The sequence below is a fragment of the Manis pentadactyla genome, chromosome 7 (genome assembly GCF_030020395.1).
Source record: "Manis pentadactyla isolate mManPen7 chromosome 7, mManPen7.hap1, whole genome shotgun sequence".
NCBI lineage: Eukaryota > Metazoa > Chordata > Mammalia > Pholidota > Manidae > Manis > Manis pentadactyla.
In genome coordinates this window covers 29595353-29614496 of record NC_080025.1, presented here as the reverse complement: position 1 = coordinate 29614496, position 19144 = coordinate 29595353, and the positions used below count along the sequence as shown (strand labels likewise).

Below are 19144 nucleotides of genomic sequence, written 5' to 3'. Positions count from 1 at the left end.
TACTGGGGCAAAGGATGGGCCATAATATTGTCTTAGGACTCTTAGAGCTTGACTGGACCTCTCATGAATGTATAATGAGAAGGACTTCAACAAATCAGGAAGATGGAGAGCTGGGGCTTCCACAAGGGCTCGATGGAGCTTAATGGAGTGTCGGGGTGAGGAGGATAATGGTTCTTCAGGGTGGCCCTTGCTGAGGTCGTATAGGGGTCTTGCCAACAGGGAGAAGTTAGGGATCCATGCTCTACAATACCCAGCCAGGCCTAGAAAGGAAAGGATTTCTGTCTTGGTTTTGGGAACGGGCAGGTCAGAGAGGAGCCGTTTTCTGTCTCATGTAATGGACTTTCTTTGTTGAGATAGAAGAAATCGGAGGTAAGTGACAGAAGGGGAAGAGATTTGAGCTTTGATGGGGGATACTCGGTAACCTCTGGAAGCTAGAAGGTTAAGTAGGGAGGCAGTGTCAAGTTGAGACTGTTCCCACGAGGGACTGCAGAGTAGAAGATCGTCCACGTATTGTAATAAGGTGGACTCGGAAGCCTTGTGGCAAAACTGTCCAAGTGAGTTGTTCAGAATGTCTTGTGTATGGGTCCGTCCAGGCGAAGGCGAAAAAATCTTGGGAGGAGGGGTCTTGGGAAGCCAAGGCAGGGCAGCGATAAAAGGGTGTATGGATTTGGGACTAAGGGATGGATAGGGACGATGGCCATGTTGATGAGGCGAAGGTCTTGGACGAGGCGGAAAGATCTGTTGGTTTTTTTAACAGCTAATATGGGGGTATTAAACGGGGAGTGAGTGGGTCTGAGGTAATTTTGTTTAAAAGATCTTGAATGATGGGTTGGAGGCTTATGAGGTCTGAAGTGGTTAGGGGGTATTGGGCCTGACAGATATACTGAGAGGGGTCACGTAATTTGATAGAGGCAGGAGGACATAGAGCTACGGAGGGGCTTGTAATGGAGTAATGGCAGGTGTGGTAGGGCCCCGGTATTCCTGCAAGACTGAGAAGGTGGCTCCTGTATCTAGGAGGAAGGAGATGGGGCGACTGTCTACTATTAAAGTAACTCTGGGCTCTTGTTTGGTGATGGAAATGGTCGGGCGAGAAGCCCCCAGGCTCCGTCAATCTTCTTCTGCCAGCCCCACTATGGCGGGCTTAGGATGGGGGTTGTTCGTCCAGCCTCCCCTTCAGGTGGCTGGGCAATCAGACCCCCAGTGGCCCTTTTTGTGGCATCTGGGGCATGGGGTGGTAGCCCTTGACCAATGTCCTTCTTGTCCGCACTTGAAACAAGCTCCTGGGGGGGGCTTGTTTGTAGAAGGGCGCCCAGGTTGTGGTTTTATCAGCTGGGCCAACATTTGGAAATTGGCCTGATCAGCCTTTTGTTTACGGCGTTCTTTCTCCTCCTCCCGGTTATGGAAGACTTTAAAGGCCACTGTTAGGATCTCAGTCTGTGGGGTAGCGGGGCCCTGTTCTAGCTTTTTGAGTTTAGCTTTAATGTCGGGGTAGCTTTGAGCTAGGAAGTATGTCATAAGGACATGTCTCCCGTCAGGCGTTTCTGGGTCCAGGCTGGTAACTGTAATAGGGCTTGAGTGAGTCTGTCTAAGAACTCGGAGGGAGCTTTTGAAAATTTACTATTTACAAGCTGCTTTTTTCAGACCTGCTATTAAGCAGCAGGCGAAGATATCTCGAGAGCGGAGACTCACGGTGGTGTTATAATCTCAGTGTGGGTCTTGTTCGGGGACAGCGGTGGGGCCAGCGGAAAGGTGGGGTCAGTCCTGTGGGTTTAGGTGGCGTGCGTTTGGGCGAAGTCTCAAACTCGTCTATGCTCTTCAGGAAGGAGGGTATTGGCCAGGAGCATGAAAATGTCATGATGTGTGAGGCTGTATGACTGGAGGGTCTATTGAAACTCTCTGATATATGCTGTGGGATCAGTGGAAAAGGAACTTAGGCGTTTCTCAAGTTGGGCTAAATCTCTTAAGGAGAAAGGGACGTGAACGTGCACGATGCCTTCGGATCTTGCTACCTCTCGGAGGGGGGGGCGATAATTTTGGGAGGCTCTCGGGACTGAGTCTGAGGAGGACTGAAGGGTTCTGGCTCAGTCTGTGGGGGAGAAACAGGTGATGGGGGCAAAGACAGAGGAGGCTCTTGGAACTTAGTTAGAGGGGGCCTGAAAGGCTCAGGCTTGAACTGCAAGGGGGGTGAGGTGGGGGAGGAGATGGTGGTGGAGGAAGGGGGAGGGGTTGTAGGAGAGGAGGGGAAAGGGAGTGAACGGGAGGCTTCTGTGGGGGAGAGACGGCTTGCAGGCTAGGAGAACTTGGGGGCGCCGGGGGAGGAGGCGGAAAGCTTCGGTATAGGGAATCTCCTTCCAGTTTTTCAGGCGCTGGCAGTAGTTAAAGAGATCACGAGTGATGTTAGGATCAAGAGTTTCCCCCGTGAGCCATTGGTTGTTATTGTTTAGGGGCTATGTCGGCCAATCTTGGGAGCAGTATTTGCGGAGAAGGTTTGGTTTTATATCAGGCGCCAGGGAGAGGGTGGCTAGATACTTGAGCAGGCATTCAAGAGGTGAACTTTCAGGGAGGGATGAGGAGGCTCCCATGGCTAAAGGACAGAGAAGGAGACAAACAGGGGAAGATGAACGGAGATCCTCGGACTGGGAACAGACCGCAAGGAGACAAAGGGCGTCCCCGATGATCCTTGGTGGTCTGCGGAAACTCGTATACGAGTTGGTTTCTTAGGAAGTGTAGGTCGTCACCCAGACTTCTCTAAGAAGGCAGAGTGCCGGAGTCCGAGGTACCTAGTACTAGGAGTTTTCGGCGGACGGAACAGATTTCGGCAGGTAGAACAGAAGGAGGAAGTGTAAAAGGGAGCATTCTCATCCACAAAGGAGTCACCTCGTTTATGGCTGTTGGAGGGGGGGCCTGAGGGTCTGCAGCAGCCGTGAAGGCCGGAGGTGGCAATTTATGGCTGTTGGAGGGGGGCCTGAGGATCTACAGCAGCCGTGAAGGCCAGAGGCGGGGAGAGTCCCTTCTTCATCTCCGAGCGTCAGGGCCTTGCCGGACGATCACGGTCAATGGCACTGCGATAGCTCGGGGAAGAGCGGCCCACTCCAGGGGAAAACTTACCCAAAGGCCAAAGAGGAGTGGTGAGTGTGAGGAGCCAGCGCCGGAAAAAGAGGACGAGGGCAAGCTGCTGCTGGTGTCGGGGGGAAGACGGGGCCCAGTTGGGGTGTCCCGTCTCCCGGGTTTCGGCACCAATGAAAGGAAAGGAGCGACACACAGCAGCTATTTACCGGAGAAATCCGCTTTATTGGGGAAAGGTGCTGGGTTATATAGGAAGGGGCATGGGGTGATTGTGGTGTCACTTCTACGGGGCTGGTGGCTATTGGCTAGGTGCTCGGAGTGGGAGTGAGGAAAGAGGTGATTGGTCTTTAGGTGGCGCAGTCGGGAACTGAGGACCCGGAAGAGAAGCTGGAAGTTTTCCATCTTACTGGTGGGGGCCCTTCACACATAATATAAAATTTACCATTAGTGACATTTTGTATATTCATAATATGCAAACATTACCACTCTTTAGTCCCAGAACTTTTTTTATCATCACAAAAATGCCTGTGCATTAAATAGGCAGTCCTCATTTCTCCCTCCCTTGCCCTGGCAACCACTGATCTGCTTTCTGTTTCCATGGGTTGCCCTGTTCTGGACATTTCATATACATGGAATCGTGATATCTGGGCTTTTGTGTCTGGCTTTTTCATTTAGCATACTGTTTTAAGGTTCTTTTGTAGCATGTGCCTATACTTTGTTCCCTTTCATCGCTGAGTAATAATCCATTGTGTGTACAACCACATTTTGTTCATCCGTTCATCTGTTGATGGACATTTGGGGCATTTCCACCTTTGGCTATTATGGGCAATGCTGCTGCAAACAAGAGCATACAGGGTGTTTTTTGAACACCTGTTTTTAATTCTTTCAGTTCTGTACCCAGAAATTGATTTGTTGGGTCAAATGGTAATACTGTTGAACTTCCCAAGGAAGCAGCAAACTGCCTGCTATTGGTTTCTGCCCTGTTTTACATTCTCACCAGCAGTGCACTAGGAGTCTGACGTTCTCTACCTCCTTGCCAGCCCTTGTTATTGTCCCATCTTTTTGGTGACAGCCATCCTAGGAGATGTGATGTGGTATCTCATTGTGACTTACTTGCATTTCCCTAAAGACTAATGAAGTTGAACATCTTTTCATGTGTTTATTAGCCATTCGTACATTATCTTCTTTGGAGCAATATGAATGGCAGTCAAGTAAATTATAGTCTCAACTATTTTAAATGTTAATAGGAAGAAAGAGAAAGATGGAGGTTGTGCCATAGGAAAGGATGATAAGTAGGAAAGGTTTGCCATAATCCCTAGAGGGAATAAAGCACCAGCTGACTGGGGGAGCATATCAACTTTGGGGCAGCAGCTTTGAAGGCCCAGTTGAAATTGGTAACTATGTATTAACAGTGTTTTGTGATTTAAAAAATTGTTATACTCTCAGTACTTAGCAGTCCAGGATATATGGCCAGAAGATACAGATAGTCAGATATTGGATTAAGATTTTGCCAGGAAGAAGGAACTCAAGTAAGAACATTGATGATGTTGACAGAAGTCTTTCAAAGTAACAGACTGTGAAATCTAGGCTAGAAAGAGAAGATTAAACCAATGGTGAACCGTGGAATCTCAAGTGGGAAGGGGAGATTCCCCAAAGTAAGATGATGTAGTAGAAGAAAGGGGAGTCAACTTCAGGCGGCAACACAAGAATGTTCACTAAGCAAAGCAAGGAAGAAAACGAATCTAAGGATGGGCCCTGCCTGGAAAACCGGGAGGAGGTGCAGAGATGTGGGGCCTGATGTGACTGAATGAGAACCTGGAGCCAGAGAAGGTGGTGCTCAGACTGGGACACCTAGCCTCAGAGGTGTTGCTGTGTTTATGACAAGTACTAACCCATAACCATGGGAAGAGGAAGAAACTGGAAGAAAATGTTTCCACTGCCTTCTACCACCTGCCTCTGAAGTGGGTGCTTCCTCTCTGAATATTCTGCCACAGCCTTGGCACTCTGGAATGTTCTAGGCTCATGGTTGGCACGGGTAGCCTCCTAAGTCAACTACTGGAAAATTATTGGAATGGTTATTTGTGGATGGTAACATAATGTTTTTTTTCTCTTTATGTTTTTTTTCCCCTGAATTTTATCTTCTCTCTAATAAGTACTATTTTTTCAATTGGAAGAAGAACGTTAATCTTTTTATTGACATTCTCACAGCATAAGTGTAAAAATTGAAGCCAGTATTTTTTACTCTTCCTGAGATTTTTTTTTTCCTAATTACTCTAAGGGACTTTCAACTTCTCTCATGATGGTAATACAGAGCAGTGGTTCTCAAACCTCAGTATGCATCAGTCACCTGGGCACTTACTAAGCGGATTGCTGGTCCTGACTCAGTAGACCCAGTCTGGGACCCAAGAATTTGCATTTCTGACAAGTTCCCGGGCAGTGATGCTGATGATGTTTGGGGACTTCACTTTGACAACCACTGATCCAGAGAAAAGGGTACAGCTGAACATGACATTTAATTCCCTAGAGAATGGGATGAAGACTGAAATTCCAAGGTCTCTCAGCAGTACCTCCTCACATTTGTAACTGTCCCCTTCAAACAGAGCAGAAGGACACAATGGATTGTGAGTGTGCCCCTGACATTGTTACAATCAGACTTTTATCGCCTTCTCCCCCAGCCTCACACAGCCCTCTGGGTCTTCTTTCTTTGCAACACAAGGGCAAGTGAAGCCAGGAAGGACTTTTGTGTGCATGTGTTCTCATAAACCCTGGCAGTCAGACTTGGCTAATGTTGACCTTACCCACATTTATTCTTCAGAAAGAAATAGTTAACTTGTACTGCCCTTTTTAACTGAAAAGTCAATTTTTAAATATTTTAGCTATATTTTAACTTAAAGATTTCTCTTTTTAGTGATAAGAATAAGTGACACTTGATTCTTCTGACTGGGCCCACAGTGAAAATGTGCGTCAGAATTTGAATCTGTAATTTTAAATGAAGGCGTTATCTTGGAGTGAAAAAAATGTTCCAGACTGAAAAGCGTTAATGTTACAAGTATCCCTTCATATTTGTGTTTTCACTTTCGTCTTTATGATTCTGTAGTGGCTGGGTATCCATGTTTGTTGTGAAAGTATATTATATGGAATATCTTTTTGCCTCAGAGTTATAATCATTTAAATCTTAATTGCAGCTGATGAGTAAAGAATCTCCTGTCTCTGCTGGGAATGATGCCTATGTTGACCTTTATGGCCAGGTATCTAAACTTTGCATTGTTTTCATCCATGCAGAGATTGAGAAGATAAACTTCAGATTTTAATGCAAAGAATGTTTCAATTGAAATTGCTTATGTGATATATTGGTATTACTCTTTATTTTTTACCTAAAATTCAAGAACTTAAGCTACTTTACTATGGATATTACAAATTTGTATTTAAAATTATAATTATTGTTGCATATCCACTTTAAAATAATTTAGCTTATTTTATTTTATTTTATTTTAATTTAGCTTATTTTAACTAGTGTTTCCTGGTCTTGACTTTTCTTTCTGTGTGCCACATTTTACACAATAGATGTGTTCCTGAAAAATACTATGCTTTTAGTCTTTTGATTTATTTATATAATACAAAAGATATTTTACTTTTTCTCTCACATTATTTTTCGATTGAAGATGTCTCCTCTACCCTTCATCTTTGTGAAGAAGTGAAGCATCTGTCAACTGATACTTAAATGCACTCAAGAATTACTATAATTTTAGAGGAACTCTGCAATGCATTTTTATGGCTTTAATGAAAAAGTTACTTTGTAATTTTAATTACCGCTTTTTAATAAAACACTGTTAATCACATTCTTAGTTTCTGTGTCCCAGCTACCCCGGGTGTCCGTTCCATAGCATGAACAGACATCTTTGTGTCCTCTGCCCCCTCCCATTGCTTCCCCAGGCTTTCTGGTATTTTGCAGGAACTTTGGACATGCGATAATTTTAACCCAAGTTGTAATTTGTCTTTCCCTTACTTTGGTTATTTTAAAGTTGTTACCTTGGATGCGTTTTTTGTGTGTCTATTACAGAGAGCTTTGGTCACATAAAATGGGAAACCAGTATGATTTCATTTTAATCATTTTTTTAAATTAAGTAATTAATCAATTTTAATTAATTGGTTCATATTTGCTAACTTAAGAGTTTATATAATAATGGGACACAAGTTAGGAATGTTTGGCTTGTGTTGAGAATCAGAGTAAAACAAATATTTAAAACAGAACAATACAAAGATTTATTTTTAAAATAACACAGATATTTTAATTCAAAATTATTAATACAAACTAACCAAAGGTTTACTCTGACTAAAGAACTTGTGTTGAGATACACTAGCTATATATTTTAACAGTTGAAACCTCTGTCTCCTAGCACATACATATTTTATCAAGGTAAAATTTCTCAGTTATTACAGAATCAACATTGCCAGGAACCAAGTAGCTCAAAAGATGCTGTGTAGAAAACTTGATATGAGGAAAGAACCCAATTCAAAGTACAGAAGAGAAAAGATCGAGATGTAGAAGTGCCGCCTTCTGACTCATGCAGAAGGGTTGTTCTGGATTTCTCCCTGCCCTGCAGGAAAACAAGGGGAATGTTTTAATTCTACATTGTACATATGTAATTATTATTGCCACTTAATATTGAAATGTTGATTGTATCTTTTTGTTTGTAACCAGTTGAAGAAAACGTCAGAACTAAATGAAGCTTTGTCAGCCAAGGAAGAAATTGCGCAAAGATGCCATGAACTGGACATGCAGGTAAGGGTCTTCTGTGTACCCCTACTGGGAATGCACCACCTCAAGTACCACCAAGCGTGCCGTATGCTGCCATGGCATGCAGTTTATAATGCAGCTGTAATTGAGGAAAACAGATTTCTGGCTAAACATGGTAGACTGAGCAGATATATTAATTTTCTTTCCTTCCTGTAACCCCATTATATTTATAATAAATGAATTAAAATGGTATAAAAACAAAAGAAAAGAAAGCAGAGGGATAAAGACAGAGGAGGGATTTCAGTGCTAGTTCTGGGGAAGTATGGGGAGATTTTACAAAGCCCTGATTTGTAGTGTTTCCCAATTTCCATAGTATAAATACTCTCACAGTGGCCACTTTCACATTATTTATGGTTTAACAGTCTGCTCACAAGACTCTTGAGTTTTTCACAATCAGCTTGGTTATAGCCAGCTATAGTACACCAATCTTCAACCTCTGAAAGCCCGAGACAGTTGGAAAAGTGCTGGATGGCTGAAAGGAGTAAAGAATGCGCTGGTGCAGTGTTGGGGTGGGGAGGGAGAGGTGCTGTAGCAGAACCCCACAGAGAGCTCAGGTGTGACAGGAGGCCGGAATATGGTTTAACTAACGGTATCTTACCGATTGAAGCCCCACTGACCCTGCTACTCCCTGATGTAGACTGACCTCTAGCCCCTTCCCTGTCTCAGGGTTCTTTACTAAAGAAATTAAACAGACAGGGTTAGGCCGAGTGTTAGTAGTGCAGGGTATGGTCCTTTGTAGTTGACCTTTCTGGGCCCTGTAATTTACATAAAGGTTAGTTTCTGGTGGGTCAGCCCTGAAGTGTGAAGCCCCTGAATGGACAAGATGCTATTTTAAAGAGGAAAAATCTGAGGTTAAGAAACACTTAAGTGAAATAAAAGTATAATTGTCAAAACAGAAAATTCAAGACACTAGTTAAAGCTGAGGATGTCTCACACATAAAAAATAAGAAAAATTATTTGAGATGTACCTCAAAATCAGTGGATGCAGGTACAGATGAGACATAATTGGCCATGCTCTGTTACTTGTTGAAGCTGGGGAATGGGTGCACAGAATTCACAGTATTTGTCCCGGAGGCATTGGCTCTGCAGGGCTTGGGCGAAAGTGAGTTGCTCAGGGTGAAGGCAGGGGAAGTGTCATCATCGCACTTGTTGGATTGTGTGTAAACTGTATGTGCCTGGTCACAATGTAATTGCTGTTAATTGCTTGTCAGAATTTTAGAATTTAACTCTACACAAATGCTAGGATCTATAATAATAAATAAAGAGTTGATTGTTTTTGTGAGCAGGATATAAATGTTATCTTTGATAATATAAAATTAAAGTCATACCCTGGGATTGGCAAACCTCAACTTGCCATCTGTTTTTGTAAATAAAGTTTTATTGCAGCACAGCCACACTCATTCATTGATGCACTGTCTGTGGCCGCTTTCACGCTACTGTGACAGAGTACTTACCACAAAAACCTATGGCTCTCAAAGCCCAGGATACTCGCTGCTTGATTCTTTACAGAAATTTACCAATCCTTGGCATTGACAGATTGCAGTGTGAATGGCAGGGTTGCAGAGAGTTCATAGAAAGGAAAGGGGTAACCCTAGAACACGCTTAGCTCCACAGGAAACAGTGAGACTGCCATTAGTAAGGTGATCGCCAGTCTAATAATGACACTTGATTAGTTCTCAACATTAGAATTGTCCTGTGGGTAACGTTACTGTGAGCACAGAGGCACAGACGACAGGCACAGAGGAAAACTGCAGGAGCAGTGAGCAGTGCCAGGGCCGCCAGCTTTCTCACCTCACCAGGCGGGCGTCCAGAGCCACTTCTGGGGGGGAAAAGTCATTAGGTGACTGGCTGCTGTTTGTCATCCAGCGTCAGCTCACAATCCCCCAGTTTATTTGTCATAAGGTATTTATTGGGCACTTAGATGTACCAGGCACTAAAGCAGGCCTCATGGAAGGCCCTCCATCATCAGCCATGGGCTTAGGCTGTTGGGAACATGGCACCAGTGGGCTTGCTCAGCACACAGCCACCACAGGCAAGGCACAGTGCGGTGAGGTGTGTCCGCAGTGTCCTTTTTCTGTGTGTGTGAAAAAGGTTTCGGCCAAATATACAGGGGTACCTCATTTTAAAAGCCTGGAGGAGCAAAAATGAAGGAAATGGGCTCTTTGTGTAGAATAGAGCCACTGCTGTGTTCTGAGAAAAGACTGATGCATTTATGGAAATCTGATGAATTACAGAGCCAGCATTTCAGATTCATTCATTTTTGTATCAAACACTGGAGCACCCACTGCAGACCATCCATTGCCCAGGGTGCTGTGGGTACAGCAAAGATTGGGGCAAACAGACAGAAATAGGTAAAACATCCCTGCTCCCAAAGTGCATACATTCACAGACAATAAACGGAATAAGAATATAGTCTGTTGTGTGCAGCCAACTATTCTAGAGAGAATAAAATAGGGAAGGTAGAAGTGGGAGCACACGGGAGGAAGAATTAGTTTTAAATTGGGTAGTCAACGAAAGCATTCCAGAGAAGGTGACGTGTTAGTAAGACCCTGACAAGGCTGGAGGAGCAGGGCTCCCAGTTTCCAGGGAGGGCACACCAGGCCAAGTCCTGGGGCCCAAAGGGAAGTGCAGCTATAGATTCCAGGAACAAGATGAGGATGGCAGGAGAACAGAGCGTGAGATGAGAAAATCTGTCTGGAGCCTGTGTGGCCTGTGTAAAGATGTTAACTTGGAGTAAATGGGAAGCCATTGCAGGATTTTGAGCAAAGTGGTCATATGACCTTAGTTTTGTTTCAGTGGCTTATTGAGGCTGCTGTGTGGATACTAGACTGAAGAGAGGCAAGGGCCAATTTAAGGAGACTACTTAAGAGGCCATTGCAATAATCCAGGCAGAAGGTTATATTGGCTTAGAATGGAATTCAGGGCTGGTGAGAAGTGGTCAAAATATGTTTGAAGATAGAGCCAATGATATTTGCTCTCAGATTGGGTGTGGCTGTGAGGGAGAGACATTAAGGATTATGATGGTAACTGGAAGGTACCTGGAAGGACAGAGTTCCCATTCACTGAAAGGAGACGACTGGAGGGCAAGAGTAATTAAACATTCCACTTGGACAATTTAAATTTGAGATGCCAATTAGACATCCAAGTGAAAATGATACCCCCAGTATAGGGTCCCAGGCTAGAAATAGAATGTGTGAGCTGTCAGTGAATAGATGATGTTGACAGCCATGAAACTGGAAGCTGTCGCTGTGTTTAGAAAAGAAGAGCTATAAGCCACTCCGGTCGGGGAAGAAAGAATTGATGCAGGAGAAAGAGAACTGAATTGGTAGAGACACCAGGAGAGTGAGATGGCCTGGAAGCCATGTGAAGAAAACGCCCCAAGGAGGGGGATGTGATGACTTGCGTCAATTGTTGTTGACTGATCACAAGGTCAGTAGTGCTCCTGAGGAGCATCTTCAGTGGGGTGGCAGGGCCAATAGCCCAGTTAAAATGAGCTCAAGAGAGAACGCGGTGGAGAAGCAGGATTACAAATGGCAGGCGGCTTTTGTTGTTACAGCTTTCCTGAAATAAAATTGACATACAATGAACAGCTCATACTTAAGGTATACAGTTTCTGGTATATGTTGACATATGTATAAACACATGAAACCATCAGCAAAATCAGTGTAATGAACCCATCACCCCAAAAAGTTTCCTCATGACTCCTGTAGTCCCCTTCCTGTCCCCAGCTCTTCTCTCAGTACATATAGATTAGCCTGCGTCTTCTAAAATTGTATATAAAAGGAATCATGCAGTGTAGACACCATTATTTGTGTAATTTCTTTCATTATTTTGAGATTCATTCCTGTTGTCAGTATCAGTACTTCTTTTTTACTGCCAAATAGTATTCTCTTGTGCTAAAACTTATCCATTCATCTGTTGATGAACATTTGTCTTGTATCTGGTTTTTCTCTATCACAAATGAAGCTGCTGTAAACATTCTTCGTAAGTCTTTGTGTGAACATACGCTTTTATTTCTCTTGAGTAAAAAAATACACAGGAATAGAACAGCTGTGTCATATGGTAGTCGCCTGTTTAATTTTTTAGGAAGATGCAAAACTGTTTTCCAAAGTGCTTAAAACACTTTACATCCTCACTAGAGTGTATGAAGAGTTTGATTTTTTTCTACATCTTTGTCAACACTTGGTGCAGCCAGTTTTTTAAATTTTAGCCATTCCAATAGGATGTGTTGATATAACATTGTGGTTTTAGTTTGTGTTTCCCTAATGGCTAATTATGAGTATCTTTTTGTGTGTTTAGTTGTTATCTGTGTATCTCCTTTGGTAAACTCTCTTTTCAGGTATAAAGAATGAATTCTTGCTTATTCTTACATGTTTTTCTGCCTGTGCAGTAGTCCAAAATAATGTAAATGTTTTAAGTGGAGGTTGATTGTACTTCTTTAAAAAGACGCTGTAACTCATAACAGTAACTCACAAGCGACTATGCTAATGCCAGTGTGACTAGAAGAATTAACTGCCACTCTCCTACGTTCTAACAGGTTGCAGCATTGCAAGAGGAGAAAAGTAGTCTTGTTGGCAGAGAATCAGGTATTAATGGAAAGACTTAATCAGTCTGATTCTATAGAAGATCCTAACAGCCCAGCAGGAAGAAGGCATCTGCAGCTCCAGACTCAGTTAGAACAGCTCCAAGAAGAAACATTCAGGTGAAAGACTATTCCCTAAAATTTAGCTGTTAGAGATTTGGTAACTGTCTTTTAAAGTTAAGAATATAGTGTTAGGACTCCTGAGTAACTGCAGGCCAAGGCAGTGTAGGAAACAGCCTCCCAAAAATCTTCCTACACAATATGAAACAACTTCACATCTAGGAAAACCTCATCAAAGCTACGCCCTCAGCAGTACTTGAAGACAGAATGCCCCAACTGCAGCTTAACCGTGAGTGAAAGGGGGAAAACACACACCTGCCCCGCCTATATTCTGCACATGCTTTGAGGCCAGTAAACATCAAAGACAACAAAAAGAAGTTTAAGAAAAGGAAAATACTAACATCTCAATTATGAATAAATAATACAGTAGTAAATTCAATCTAGTACTATATTAAAATAAACTTTTTCCTGGATTGTTAACCTGTGGAATATTATTATATTTATTACAATAACTTTTAAATGATTTGTGCAACCGCTGTGGGAAGCAATGTGGAGGTTCCTCAAAAAACTAAAAATAGAAATACCGTTTGACCCAGTAACTCCACTTCTAGGAATTTATCCAAAGAAAACAAGATCCCTGCTTCAAAAAGACATATGCACCCCTTTGTTTATCATGGCACTATTTGCAATATCCAAGATACAGAAGCAACCTACATGTCCTTCAGTAGAGGAATGGATAAGAAACAGATGGTACATATACACAGTAGAATATTATTCAGCCATAAAAAGAAAATAAATCCTGGCCATTTACAACATCATGGCTGGATCTAGAGGGTATTTTGCTCAGTGAAATAAGCCAGGTGGAGAAAGACAAGTACCAAATGATTTCACTTATTTGTGGAGTATAAAAACAAAGCAATACAGAAGGAACAAAGTAGTAGCAGACTCACAGACACCGAGAAGGGACTAGTGGTTACCAAGGGAGAGGGATTGGAGAGGGTGTGGGGGCAGGGGGAAGGGGATAAAGGGGCACAATAATTTGCAATCACAATATAGGTTGGTCATAGGGATGGTGGTACAGCATGGAGAAAACAGTTAATGGTTCTGTAACATTTTGCTGCATTGATGGACAGTGACCGCACTGGAGAAGCTGACAACTTGATAATATGGGTGAATGTTGAACCACTGTGTTGTGTATTTGAAACCAACATAAGATTGTATATCAATGATACTTTAATAAATAAATAACAGTTAAATGTGTTGTTATAACTCCTTTAATCCTTAAGTTATAGGAGAAAGGAAAGTATAAAATAAGCTTGGTTTGGGAAATTCTCAGTAAAGTTAAGAACAAAAGGCAGATGAGTACTGATCTGTTGTTTGACTTTTTTTCTAGATGTTCTAAAAATCCTGACTGTGACACTTAAGTCTCTGTATAATCTTGGGCAGGCTTTTATTTCTTCCACTCTAAAGTGGTCTAGTAGTGTTAACTACCTTCTAGAATTTTTGTGAACATTAAATAAGTTAATTATGTAAAGTATTGAGAATATTGCCTGGCATATAGGTGCTACATAAGATTTAGCTATTATTACTGCATTTTTAGAAAATGAATTTTTTTTAAATGAGGTGAAAATACAGAAAGACAAAAAATAATTGATCATTGTTAGTAGATAGTCCATCTATAAAATATAATCAACTGAAAGTTTCTTAGAACCAATAAACATTTAGTAGGGGAATGGTAAGTATAGGACATTTGCATAGGTTATAAGCTTTTCTAGCAATAAGTACTTAGTATCATAAGGAAAAGGCTTCCATTTGTATGTATATAAGTCCTTGAAGAATAAAAAAATGTAAAAGCAACATGAGGAACTTGTATGATGAAAACTTCTAAGTTTTACATAAAAAATACATGGAGAGAGAGAATAACATGTTTTTACTTTTTTTATATCATTAATGTACAATTACTTGAACAACATTGTGGTTACTAGACTCCCCCTATTATCAAGTCCCCCCCACATACCCATTACAGTCACTGTCCATCAGCATAGTAAGATGCTATAGGATCATTACTTGTCTTCTCTGTGATATACGGCCTTCCCCATGTCCCCACCCCCCTACATTATGTGTGCTAATTGTAATGCCCTGTTTTCACCCTTATCTTTCCCTTCCCACCCATCCACCCCAGTCCTTTTCCCTTTGGTAACTGTTAGTCCATTCTTGGGTTCTGTGATTCTGCTGCTGTTTTGTTCCTTCAGTATTATCTTTGTTGTTATGCTCCACATATGAGTGAAATCATTTGGTACTTGTCTTTCTCCGCCTGGCTTATTTCACTGAGCATAATACCCTCTAGCTCCATCCATGTTGTTGCAAATGGTAGGATTTGTTTTCTTCTTATGGCTGAATAATATTCCATTGTGTATATGTATCACATCTTCTTATCCATTCATCTACTGATGGATACTTAGGTTGCTTCCATATCTTGGCTATTGTAAATAGTGCAGCGATAAACATAGGGGTGCATCTGTCTTTTTCAAACTGGAGTGCTACATTCTTAGGGTAAATTCCTAGGAGTGGAATTCCTGGGTCAAATGGTATTTCTATTTTGAGCATTTTGAGGAACCTCCATACTGCTTTCCACAATGGTTGAACTAGTTTACATTACCACCAGCAGTGTAGGAGGGTTCCGCTTTCTCCACAATCTCACCAACATTTGTTGTTGTTTGTCTTCTCGATGATGGCGATCCTTACTGGTGTGAGGTGATATCTCATTGTGGTTTTAATTTGCATTTCTCTGATGACAAGCGATGTGGAGCATCTTTTCATGTGTCTGTTGGCCATCTGAATTTCTTCCTTAGAGAACTGTCTATTCAGCTCCTCTGCCCATTTTTTAATTGGATTATTTGCTTTTTGTTTGTTGAGGTGTGTGAGCTCTTTATATATTTTGGATGTCAAGCCTTTATCAGATCTGTCATTTATGAATATATTCTCCCATACTCTAGGATACCTTTTTGTTCTATTGATGGTGTCCTTTGCTGTACAGAAGCTTTTCAGTTTGATATAGTCCCACATGTTCATTTTTGCTTTTGTTTCCCTTGCCCGGGGAGATATGTTCATGAAGAGGTCACTCATGCTTATGTCCGTTATATTTTTGCCTATGTTTTTTCTAAGAGTTTTATGGTTTTATGACTTACATTCAGGTCTTTGATCCATTTCGAATTTACTTTTGTGTATGGGGTTAGACAGTGATCCAGTTTCATTCTCCTACATGTAGCTGTCCACTTTTGCAGGCACCATCTGTTGAAGAGACTGTCGTATCCCCATTGTATGTCCATGGCTCCTTTATCGTATATTAATTAACCATATATGTTTGGGTTAATGTCTGGAGTCTCTATTCTGTTCCACTTGTCTGTGGCTCTGTTCTTGTGCCAGTACCAAATTGTCTTGATTATTGTGGCTTTGTAGTAGAGCTTGAAGTTGGGGAGCAGATCCCCCCCACTGTATTCTTCCTTCTCAGGATTGCTTTGGCTATTCGGGGTCTTTGGTGTTTCCACATGAATTTTTGAACTATTTTTTCCATTTCGTTGAAGAATGCTGTTGGTAATTTGGTAGGGATTGCATCAAATCTGTATATTGCTTTGGGCAGGATGGCCATTTTGATGATATTAATTCTTCCTAGCCAGGAACATGGGATGAGTTTCCATTTGTTAGTGTCCTCTTTAATTTCTCTTAAGAGTGTCTTATAGCTTTCGGGGTATAGGTCTTTCACTTCCTTGGTTAGGTTTATTCCTAGGTATTTTATTCTTTTTGATGCAATTGTGAATGAAATTGTTTCCCTGATTTCTCTTTCTATTAGTTCATTGTTAGTATATAGGAAAGCCACAGATTTCTGTGTGTTGATTTTGTATCCTGCAACTTTGCTGTATTCCGATATCAGTTCTAGTAGTTTTGGGGTGGAGTCTTTAGGGTTTTTTATGTACAGTATCATGTCATCTGCAAATAGTGACAGTTTGACTTCTTCATTACCAATCTGGATTCCTTGTATTTCTTTGTTTTGTCTAATTGCCATGGCTAGGACCTCCAGTACTATGTTCAATAACAGTGGAGAGAGTGGGCATCCCTTTCTTGTTCCCGATCTCAGAGGAAATGCTTTCAGCTTCTCCCTGTTCAGTATGATGTTGGCTGTGGGTTTGTCATATATGGCCCTTATTATGTTGAGGTACTTGCCCTCTATACCCATTTTCTTGAGAGTTTTTATCATGAATGGATGTTGAATTTTGTCGAATGCTTTTTCAGCATTTATGGAGATGATCATGTGGTTTTTGTCCTTCTTTTTGTTTATATGGTGGATGATGTTGATGGATTTTTGAATGTTGTACCATCCTTCCATCCCTGGGATGAATCCCACTTGGTCATGGTGTATGATCCTTTTGATGTATTTTTGAATTCGGTTTGCTAATATTTTGTTGTGTATTTTTGCATCTACGTTCATCAGGGATATTGGTCTGTAGTTTTCTTTTTTGGTGGGGTCTTTGCCTGGTTTTGGTATTTGGGTGATGTTGGCTTCATAGAATGAGTTTGGGAGTATTCCCTCCTCTTCAATTTTTTGGAAAATTTTAAGGAGAATGCGTACTATGTCTTCTCTGTATGTCTGATAAAATGCCAAGGTAAATTCTTCTGGCCCAGGGGTTTTGCTCTTGGGTAGTTTTTTGATTACCACTTCAGTTTGGTTGCTGGTAATTGTACTGTTTAGATTTTCTGTTTCTTTCTGGGTCAGTCTTGGTAGGTTGTATTTTTCTAGGAAGTTGCCTGTTTCTCCTAGGTTTTCCAGCTTGTTAGCATATAGGTTTTCATAGTATTCTCTAAAAATTCTTTTGTATTTTTGTGGGGTCTGTTGTGATTTTTCCTTTCTCTTTTCTGATTCTGTTGATGTGTGTTGACTCTCTTCTTCTCTTAATAAGTCTGTCTAGAGGCCTATCTATTTTGTTTATTTTCTCGAAGAACCAGCTCTTGGGTTCATTGATTTTTTCTATTGTTTTGTTCTTCTCAATTTTATTTATTTCTTCTCTGATCTTTATTATGTTCCTCCTTCTGTTGACTTTAGGCCTCATTTGTTCTTCTTTTTCCAATTTCGATAATTGTATCTTTAGACTATTCATTGCGATTTTCCTTCCTTCTTTAAATATGCCTAGATTGCTATATACTTTCCTCTTAACACTACTTTCGCAGCGTCCCACAGAAGTTGGGGCTTTGTGTTGTTGTTGTCGTTTGTTTCCATATATTGCTGGATCTCTATTTTGATTTGTTCGTTGATCCATTGACTACTTAGGAGGATTTTTTAAGCCTCCATGTGTTTGTGAGCCTTTTTGCTTTCTTTGTACAGTTTATTTCTAGTTTTATACCTTTGTGGCCTGAGAAGTTGGTTGGTAGAATTTCAGTCTTTTGAATTTGCTGAGGCTCTTTTTGTGGCCTAGTATGTGGTCTATTCTGGAGAATATTCCATGTGCACTTGTGAAGAATGTCTATCCTGTTGCTTCTGGGTGTAGAGTTCTATAGATGTCTATTCGGTCCATCTGTTGTAGTGTGTTGTTCAGTGCCTCTGTGTCCTTACTTATTTTCTGTCTGGTGGATCTGTCCTTTGGAGTGAGTGGTGTGTTGAAGTCTCCTAAAATAAATGCATTGAATCCTATTTCCTCCTTTAATTCTGTTAGTATTTGTTTCATATATGTTGGTGCTCCTGTGTTGGGTGCATATGTATTTATAATGGTTATATCCTCTTGTTGGATTGACCCTTTATCATTATATAATATCCTTCTTTATCTCTTGTTACTTTCTTTGTTTTGAAGTCTATTTTGTCTGATACTAGTACTGCAACACCTGCTTTTTTAATCCTTGTTGTTTGCATGAAATATCTTTTTCCATCCCTTAACTTTTAGTCTGTGCAAGTCTTTGGGTTTGAGGTGGGTCTCTTATTAGCAGCATGTAGATAGGTCTTGCTTTTTTATCCATTCTATTACTCTGTGTCTTTTGATTGGTGCATTCAGTCCATTTACATTTAGGGTGATTATTGAAAGATATATACTTATTGCCATTGCACGCTTTAGATTCGTGGTTACCAAAGGTTCAAGGATAGCTTCTTTACTATCCTACTGTCTAATTTAACTTGCTTATTGAGCTATTATAAACAGAGTCTGATGATTCTTTATTTCTCTCCCTTCTTATTCCTCCTCCTCCATTCTTTTTATGTTAGGTGTTTTATTTTATGCTCCTTTGTGTTTCCTTTTACTGCTTGTGTGGGTAGTTGATTTTATGTTTTGCCTTTAGTTAGTATTTGGTTGGTCTGCTTTCTTTGCTGTGATTTTATTTTCTCTGGTGACATCTATTTATTCTTGGGAGTGTTCCCTTCTAGAGCAGTCCCTCTGAAATACCCTGTAGAGGTGGTTTGTGTGAGGCAAATTCCCTCAACTTTTGCTTGTCTGGGAATTGTTTAATCCCTCCTTCATATTTAAATGATAATCATGCTGGATACAGTATCCTTGGTTCAAGGCCCTTCTGTTTCATTGCATTAAATATATCATGCCATTCTCTTCTGGCCTGTAAGGTTTCTGTTGAGAAGTCTGATGATAGCCTGATGGGTTTTCCTT

At 41.2% G+C, this 19144-nt stretch overlaps 1 pseudogene; it reads left to right on the top strand.

Annotated features, from left to right (window-relative positions):
- Positions 1–19144, top strand: part of LOC130684340 (protein Hook homolog 3-like) — an 83541-nt pseudogene that overhangs the window by 55197 nt on the left and 9200 nt on the right.